Here is a 7,138-nt window from a genome sequence, read left to right as displayed (position 1 = left end):
ATTCAAATGAAAGTAGATACATTAGAGAAGTAAAATTGGCGCCAAATTTAATTACATACCAATGGAATGCGGTCTCGAGAAATTAAACTTACAGTTCAAAACAACGAATATTTTGCTGTGTTGGAAGAAGGATGCATTTATAACATTAAATAATCCAAATAATCGTGGTAAGTTATTTCATTTTATATATATACTGTACATGTATTTGATATATTAATTTATAAGTAAAGGTCAAAATTATAACTTTAAAAAACAATTTAATACAGACAGTATATTATACAAGTACTACCATCCCGAAGTCTCGTTGGCCTTCCCATATCAGTCTTGCCTCGAACAATTAAATTTCGGCAACGATGCTGATATTCTGATATTCGTTACTTCTCCATTAATACAGGCCCGTTGGAAGCAATTTCAGTTTGTTTGTTTTTTTTTGGGGGGGGGGGGGGATAGCCAAACATTTTCAGTTGAGGGGGCACTATCAACTACCAAAAAAGGGGGTCATCAGACGTTTTTATTGAGGGGGCACAAGCATATAGTATCTATGTTTTCTATAGTGCTCTATATCAGATATTGGCAAAATTATTGGTGTCGTGCCCCCCCCCCCCCGGTTCCTACGGCCATGTAATAACTCTTTTATTTTAATTAACCGGCGAACGTATTTCCTTCGAAAATAGGAAAGTTAATTTTTATTAGGTTTATTATGCCGATTTTTTAAAATCAAAAGTTCAACAAGAATTTCTGCTAGGTTTGCCCAGGAATTGCTTTTGGTCTGTAATATGCCTATTTGCTAAAATCGGCAACTCCATGTACTTGGTACACTTTAATCAAATTCTACAATTACCATTGTCAGTGCACAAACTTTCTAGGGACTGGCATGAAGTATGATATTAAAACATTCTGAAAGTATAGCATAAGCAATACTAGTCATCTTCCGGCCAATGTAATCTGCTTCCCGTTGAAAATTAAAAAGGCTGTTAATTCCATCAGAAATCATCGAATCGGAATTAACGAAATGCAAATTTGTTCTGTAATCTGTAACTTATCATCTGGTACACTCTCATACCAAAAATCAGCTCAATATCTGCAAGCATCCGCAATAGACAGGGCAAAGTGATCCCGCCTAAAAATAAAATTTTAGAATTCATCTAAATATACAGTAAATATTCTTAGTGTGCAATTTTCGTTCATTGGCTGTCATCCTGGCATCTTATATTAGTTGAAAACTTCCTGCCCCCTTTTGAGGACCGCTCTTGTTGAGTTAACCGTAAATATACTCTCAAAGTTGTGTAAATTAATAAAAAAAAAATCAAAAAATTATTGCACAATTGATAGGAAACTTAGTTACTTAGCAATCTAGCACTTAAGTTTTCTAATTCTTCTGTAAAACAGTGCACTGAGTACAAAACAACACTTTACAATTTACAAAAGATACATGACCTCAGATGATATAATAGCTTTGAGAAACAATAAACAGACAAAGATAAAAAAAAACATAATAAATCAATTGAACATGAAGGCTTCTATCAGGAACGGATCCGTGATTTTCATGGAAGGGGGGGGGGTAAAAACTACGATATGCAGAAACTCACGACAATTTAATTAATACGAGTGTAACGGATCGAGTATCAAGACTTTCGATTCTTAATTAATAATGAGTACAGGTTGAATTCAAGGATGAATTTCTTGTGTATTTAAAAGGAATAACTGTCTAGTTTTTTTTTGTTTTTTTTTTGTTTTATAATGAGATCAATCAATTTGCTCGCGTGATAATTTGCATAAACGGATGCGTACAATTATCACGCGAGGAAACTGATTGATCATCCTCATAAAACCAAAAAACTAGACAGTTTTTCCTTATATTTACATTGTACATTTTTACCGGATCCTTGATTCAATAAAAACAAGAAGTGTTTGTGAAACACTAATGCCCCCGTATGGCAGCTTATGGCGAAGGTTTAAGTTTCTTATATACAAGTCAAACTCCAGGTCAAGAAATTAAAAAATGTTCGTACCCAAATAAGGTCTTGTCTCGAGGAATATACCTGTGAAATATGAAAGCCCTAGTACAAACCGTTGAAAAGTTATGTCGAAGGTTAAAGTTTTTTTTCAAAGTAAGTAAAACGGCAAGGTCAAGGTCAAATGGTGCCCAAGGGAAGTACTTGTCACAAGTGATACACATGATCGTGAAATGTGAAAGCCCTACAACCAAATGTTCAAATGTTATGGCCAATGTTAAAAATTTTTTAAAGTAGGTCAACTCCAAGGTCAAGGTCAATGCCAAAACTGTTGGTATCCAAAGGAAGATCTTGTCACAAGGAATGTACATGTGAAGTATGAAAGTCCTTACACCAACTGTTCAAAAGTTATGGCCAAGGTTAAAGTTTTCCAAAAGTAGGTCAAACTCCAAGGTCAAGGTCAAAGGGTCAAAGTTGTTGGTATCTAAAGAAAAGTCTTCTCACAAGGAATGCATATGTGAAGTACGAAAACCCTAGCACTAACTGTTCAAAAGTTATGGCCAAGGTTAAAGTCTCAAAAAATTTTACAAAAGTGGGTCAAACTCCAGGGTCAAGGTCAAAAGGTCAAATATGATGGTACCCAAAGAAAGGCCTTGTCACAAAGAATACACATGTGAAATATGAAAGCAATAGCTCCAACCAATCAAAAGTTATGGGCAAGGTTAACGTTTTTGCGGACAGACCGACAGACAGACAGAGGGACGGACACGGCAAAAACTATATGCCCCCGAATCTTCGATTACGGGGGCATAAAAATCAATAATAAGAAATCTCAGCATCCCCGCCAGGTTTATTACTAAGCAACACGTAGCAAAAAAAGCATGCAGTTCTGTCACGTGCTAAGCAAATCGCTTTATGGGGTTATAAAGCTATTACATTATTTGTAGTTTTATCTCAGAGAAAGACATTGAAAAATGTAAATATTTCTTTTTACGTTTCTTCCTTTTTTCCCCTCAATTTTTTTAAGAGTGGAATGCCAGTTGAGCATTCCCTCTACACCGGCCCAGGTCTATAACTTTTATCAATTAAATAATAAACTAAGCTTCTGTTTATTAAGTGTTTATATTATATGAACTATATTATATATATATATATATATATATTATACACCTATTTACTGGCTATGAAGACAATAGCAAGTTTATCGTCCCCAAAGACAGCAACTATTTCCCGAGGCGCAGCCGAGGGAAATAGTTGCTGTCGAGGGGGACGATAAACTTGCTATTGTCCGAATAGTCAGTAAATAGGTGTTTTATTATACCGAAGCCGACTTTACTTGTGTTACGTCACAATCTGGATAAAACAGAAGAGCTCCGAAATGAAAAGCGAGGGAAACGGAATGCTGCCGGTGAATAGTTTGATGACTATTTCACCATGGGCTAATAGCACAAAAACTATTCCACGGTTTAAAAAAATAGAAGATTTATTCGTCATATTTTTATATAGAAAAAATTCACAGAGGTATAATAAATATATATATATATATATATATATATATATATATATATATATATATATATATATATATATATATATATATATATATATATATGTATATGTATATATATATATATATATATATATATATATATATATATATATATATATATATTAGGGATGTCAACGAGTACCCGGTTAACCGGGTACTCGATCAAACGTCCGAGTATCGAATACTAAAATCGGTACTCGGTTATTCGGATGTATATTTTTTTTTATATTTCAAAGTGCATATATTTATTAAAAACTTGATTTAAATATGCATTGTCCATGTCTATACAGTAATTAGCGTCACCCACACCAGTTAATACCCGTTATCGCCTGTGGCTGTGTACATGTATATACAGTAATTACCGTGACCAATCTCCGGACATCGTACACAGCTGTTCTCACCTCTTGTGACCCTAATTTTTGGATGGCTTTAATTATTTGTTTTCATTGAACATCTTTTAATTATGATCTATTAATTATCCTTATAGATTATTTAATCAGCATACGATAGCGAAATCGGACATACATCAGCTGTGCAAGCGTATACGAGGGTAAAAACCATATATTTAAGGAATCACTGTCTAGTTTGTTGGGTATGCCATGGCATCAACGGCCGTTGGAAACGTGGGATAATTTATGCATAACGGGTGAATTTGTAAATATCGGGAAATCAACATACTTAACTTTCAGATTTATCACAGAGAAAACTTGGAAATGTAAATATTATACATGTACGACTCGCGATCAGGACAACGTCCATTCCCAAAGACATTCTCTTTCGCTAGTCTTATCATTACAAAGTTGCGTCCTTCTCTTCCGTTGATTAAATTGTCTTCCTAAACAAGAACTGTATTTAAAGCATTTGTAATTTTGGTGTATTGATTGATCATGTCTTTAGCATTTGTTTGATACATAAATAAAGTACCAAAAAATCGTTTTCGTTAGGCTCGATGTTTATGTTCATGCATTATAAACGAAAGAAAACATCGATGGATAAAACAGGTCTCAATAAAATTAACAACTTTTCATGTATACTACTTTTTCCGAGTACCCGGGTACTCGATCGGAAAATCGTCCGAGTAACCGACTATCAAATATTGACCGATTTGATATCCCTAATATATATATATATATATATATATATATATATATATATATATATATATATATATATATATATATATATAAGCACTAAAAATGACCAACGACACGAACAATAATAATTGTCAAATTTTCGGGACAACCTGTCCCTTCCTCAGGACAAAGAAAAAAGTTAAGAAGTCATAAAAACAAAGGAAATAGAGAAGCAAAAACAACTAGCACTACTAATAAACTACCAAACACTAAATATTTACAAGGTTACATGTTTAATTTGGAGTTTATAAACAGTTGTGAACAAAGAAATCCGGAGCGCTATGAATTGCGTCCGGTCTATCGGGTGTACTCGGTGAAGTGTGATTTACATAATTGAACGAATTGATTATCGCTAATTAATTACGGCCAACAGTAAATCGTACATTGTCTTATTCTCTCAAAATGGCGTAACTCTACATGATAAAAAGAAATTAAAGAAAGATAATATGGAAGGACAATTTTGAAATATGAATTTGGATATATTATAAATTTGGAAATCGGAAAAAAGAAATAAACAAAAATGTGAGCTGTAAATATTTGGGTAGGTTGTTCCAGGATTATTAATACGAATTAACGGTAAAGTTTACGCTATATAGAGAGAATGAACTTGTTTGTTACAATTCGGGATTGGGTCTAGTTCACGTTCATCCTGGTGAAGTCATTAAGTTTGTTAATACCATTAGGGCGGAATGACTTCAGCCTGTGCATCCAGAACTTTTCCTTGCCTTTTCTCTGCGCGTCTGTCCATCTTGGATTATGGTCAATAACCACTACTGTCATGTCCTCCCATTTGTGACCTTCAAGGTTGAAATGTTCCCCAACGGGTTCATTGAGTTTTTTGGTCCTAATGGTAGAACGGTGATTATTGACTCTCCTGCGGAGATCTCCTGTTTCACCAACATACTGTTTGGAGCAAACTTTGCAGCTGATGAGATAAATGCAGTTGTCTGTTTGACAGGACAAATTCCCTAGTATTTTGTAGCTGCGGCCTGTAACGGGGCTGTTAAAACTGTCTGTGTCAGAGCTGTACTTACAGAGAAGACATCTTCTGTCAGAGCAAGTTTTAAAGCCCCCGTTAGGTAATGGATTGTCCAATCTGGTTCTTACTACCATGTCCTTCAGGTTCCTCGGGCGCCTGTATGCAGCCAATGGGGGCTCCTTAAAGACCTCTGCCATTCGTTTATTTGAGTGGAGAATTGGCAGATTCTTTTGAAGGATACCGCTGAGGTTCTTAAGGACGGGATGGTATGTGGTTACCAGAGGGACCCTGCCGCTATTGTCTTTTTCCTTGTAGCGTAATAGGTTTTGCCTGTCATGTCCCGCCATCTCATGGGGCTTTAAAACTTGCTCTGACAGAAGATGTCTTCTCTGTAAGTACAGCTCTGACACAGACAGTTTTAACAGCCCCGTTACAGGCCGCAGCTACAAAATACTAGGGAATTTGTCCTGTCAAACAGACAACTGCATTTATCTCATCAGCTGCAAAGTTTGCTCCAAACAGTATGTTGGTGAAACAGGAGATCTCCGCAGGAGAGTCAATAATCACCGTTCTACCATTAGGACCAAAAAACTCAATGAACCCGTTGGGGAACATTTCAACCTTGAAGGTCACAAATGGGAGGACATGACAGTAGTGGTTATTGACCATAATCCAAGATGGACAGACGCGCAGAGAAAAGGCAAGGAAAAGTTCTGGATGCACAGGCTGAAGTCATTCCGCCCTAATGGTATTAACAAACTTAATGACTTCACCAGGATGAACGTGAACTAGACCCAATCCCGAATTGTAACAAACAAGTTCATTCTCTCTATATAGCGTAAACTTTACCGTTAATTCGTATTAATAATCCTGGAACAACCTACCCAAATATTTACAGCTCACATTTTTGTTTATTTCTTTTTTCCGATTTCCAAATTTATAATATATCCAAATTCATATTTCAAAATTGTCCTTCCATATTATCTTTCTTTAATTTCTTTTTATCATGTAGAGTTACGCCATTTTGAGAGAATAAGACAATGTACGATTTACTGTTGGCCGTAATTAATTAGCGATAATCAATTCGTTCAATTATGTAAATCACACTTCACCGAGTACACCCGATAGACCGGACGCAATTCATAGCGCTCCGGATTTCTTTGTTCACAACTGTTTATAAACTCCAAATTAAACATGTAACCTTGTAAATATTTAGTGTTTGGTAGTTTATTAGTAGTGCTAGTTGTTTTTGCTTCTCTATTTCCTTTGTTTTTATGACTTCTTAACTTTTTTCTTTGTCCTGAGGAAGGGACAGGTTGTCCCGAAAATTTGACAATTATTATTGTTCGTGTCGTTGGTCATTTTTAGTGCTTTATATAAATTTCCATCCGTGACCTTGTATCTACTTAGTAGATCCGACACTTCGGATATACAGTGTTGTTGGTTTTTAGTGCTTTTTATATATATATATATATATATATATATATATATATATATATATATATATATATATGTATATATA

At 35.0% G+C, this 7,138-nt stretch overlaps 1 protein-coding gene across 1 annotated transcript in view; it reads left to right on the top strand.

The window, feature by feature from the left end:
- The first annotated feature begins 127 nt into the window (after positions 1-127).
- Positions 128-7,138, top strand: part of LOC133175790 (uncharacterized) — a 30,612-nt gene continuing 23,601 nt past the window's right edge. Inside the window, exon 1 of the mRNA XM_061310905.1 lies at positions 128-167. The gene's annotated coding sequence lies outside the window, so the exon portion shown is untranslated. The remainder of the gene's footprint in view (positions 168-7,138) is intronic.

The sequence above is a fragment of the Saccostrea echinata genome, unplaced genomic scaffold (genome assembly GCF_033153115.1).
Source record: "Saccostrea echinata isolate AGI-Se365-2 ecotype Australia unplaced genomic scaffold, CSIRO_AGI_Sech_v1 ptg000064l, whole genome shotgun sequence".
NCBI classification, from domain to species: Eukaryota; Metazoa; Mollusca; class Bivalvia; order Ostreida; family Ostreidae; genus Saccostrea; species Saccostrea echinata.
This window is presented reverse-complemented; position numbering and strand designations above follow the sequence as displayed.